Genomic DNA, 2500 nt, shown 5'->3' with positions numbered 1-2500 from the left:
GCCGGAGAGGTCGTCAAAGTAACGCCCCCCGATCGCTAGTTGGCATCGTTTATAGTCAGAACTAGGACGGTATCTGATCGTCTTCGAACCTCTGACTTTCGCTCTTGATTAAAGAAAACATTCTTGGCAAATGCTTTCGCAGTTGTTCGTCTTGCGCCGATCCAAGAATTTCACCTCTAGCGGCACAGTACGAATGCCCCCGTCCGTCCCTCTTAATCATTACCTCGCGCTCCGAAAACCAACAAAATAGAACCGAGGTCCTATTCCATTATTCCATGCACCATTATTCAGGCGAACCGCCTGCTTTGAACACTCTAATTTTTTCAAAGTAAACGTTCCGGCCGCCGCCAACACTCAGTCAAGAGCACCGACGGTGAACCGAAGGTGAGGCCGGGCACGCCAGTACACGCCTTGCGACGGACCGACGGCCCGAGCCCAAAATCCAACTACGAGCTTTTTAACCGCAACAACTTAAATATACACTTTTGGAGCTGGAATTACCGCGGCTGCTGGCACCAGACTTGCCCTCCAATGGATACTCGTTAAAAGTTTTAGAGTGTACTCATTCCAATTACAGGGCCTCGTTAGAGTCCTGCATTGTTATTTTTCGTCACTACCTCCCCGCGTCGGGAATGGGTAATTTGCGCGCCTGCTGCCTTCCTTGGAAGTGGTAGCCGTTTCTCAGGCTCCCTCTCCGGAATCGAACCCTGATTCCCCGTCACCCGTAAGAACCTCGGTAGGCAGATACCGTACCGACGAAAGTTGATAGGGCAGACACTTGAATGATTTGTCGCCGGTGCAAGACCGTGCGATCCGCAAAGTTATCCAGAGTCACCAACGAGCACGGGCCGAGGCCCGGTCGGTTTTTGGTCTGATAAATGCACGCCTCCGTGAGTCGGCGCTTTTCGCATGTATTAGCTCTAGAATTACCACAGTTATCCAAGTAACACGTACGATCAAATGAACCATAACTGATTTAATGAGCCATTCGCAGTTTCACTGTACGAGAGCTCGTACTTACACTTGCATGGCTTAATCTTTGAGACAAGCATATGACTACTGGCAGGATCAACCAGGTAGCTATTCGCAGCAAACGAGGCTGCTGCGGGACGACGGGCGCCCCGCGTTTCTTTTCACACGTTCTCCGTGTACATCGCTACTCAAACACTACGCTCGCGGCTTGCACGAGCTCCGAAAACCGTCAATTCCGGACGCTGCCCGGCGATTCGAGTGCAATACTCGCGCCGAGGCACGCCGATAGCTTGCCACTGGATCCGACAGACCGCTCAAAACCCCGGCTAAGCATGGGCGACCGCGCGAACAGCATTACATCTGCCCATCGTGCCCGACGCCAACCGAGATCGATTCTGCTTCGATTCGCACTCGCGCGCGCATTCGCTCACACGACTGCCTGCTCCCTCATAGTAGTCACAGAATCCTGCATCGCCATGGTACCCCAGAACGGCCTCGGGATCGCGCGAGCTCGCGGCCGGATTTGGAGTTTGGGAAGGTGCGTGGCCGCTTGCCGTGGCCGCCGAACCGCGCCCCGGCCGGGCACTGCGCGCAACTCGAACGTTTGGACTCTGAAAATATTTCCCAACGTTTGGACTTTAACTTTTTGTCGAGACTTGAAAAAATTTCAGAGTCCAAACATCGACCCGCGGCAAAAACTTTTCCGAGGTCGAAAAATCCGCGCTCGGTCAAGAGAATATGCGCGGCCTGGGCGTTTGGACTCTAACATTTTTTGGAGTGGATGGGAAAAATTTTCAGAGTCCACAACACCGACCCGCGCGTGATGCTCTCCCGAGTTCGGAAAATCCGCGCCAGGTGAAAGCTATGCGCGCGACCTGGTCGTTTGGACTCTAAAAAATTTTCAAGTCTCATCACACCAACAAAAAGTTAAAGTCCAAACACCGACTCGCGGCTAAAGCTCTTCCGACTTGGGAAAATCCGCGGCGGGTGAGGGCTATCCGCGCGACCTGGGCGTTTGGACTTTAACATTTTTTTGGTGTGAATCGACTTGATAAAATTAATCTAATGCCATACAGTGTCAAAGTGCACAATTTTAATCGATATAATCATAACAATATATGTCATACAACAAAATCATCAAATGATCATCAAGCAGCATTGCAAAGCTACGTGAGTCAATGCAAGGCAATGACAACGTATTTATCAATTAAAGTTATTTAATTGTACAAAGTTATTGTTAAATTATAAAATAAAATTAAATTAAATGAAATTAAATTGAAGAGCTCAATTACGACAATGTAACAGAGTGTCATACAAAATATATTGAATCACACACGTCCAAACGCTAAAGAAATATATCAAATGCACTCACCTGCCAGTCACCGTTTTGGGTAACTCAGAATAGACCGTCTTTCGTCGGGAATTGAGTTGATCATTGATCATTGAACATTGCAGTAGGAATAGGTTTAAGCGGAATAATAATAGCGGAAGGCTGATGCTCCAGGTAAATGTTTGCTTCGCTCATAAT

The 2500-nt window shown here is 49.0% G+C and overlaps 1 non-coding gene across 1 annotated transcript in view; it reads right to left on the bottom strand.

Moving 5' to 3' along the window:
• LOC143472611 (small subunit ribosomal RNA) overlaps positions 1 to 1079 on the bottom strand; it is a 1808-nt gene extending 729 nt beyond the window's left edge. Inside the window, exon 1 of the ribosomal RNA XR_013119956.1 lies at positions 1 to 1079. This exon is cut by the window's left edge and continues 729 nt beyond it. This is a non-coding gene — a ribosomal RNA (small subunit ribosomal RNA).
• Between the last annotated feature and the right edge of the window lie 1421 nt (positions 1080 to 2500).

Source organism: Clavelina lepadiformis, unplaced genomic scaffold, assembly GCF_947623445.1.
Source record: "Clavelina lepadiformis unplaced genomic scaffold, kaClaLepa1.1 scaffold_152, whole genome shotgun sequence".
NCBI classification, from domain to species: domain Eukaryota; kingdom Metazoa; phylum Chordata; class Ascidiacea; order Aplousobranchia; family Clavelinidae; genus Clavelina; species Clavelina lepadiformis.
This window is presented reverse-complemented; position numbering and strand designations above follow the sequence as displayed.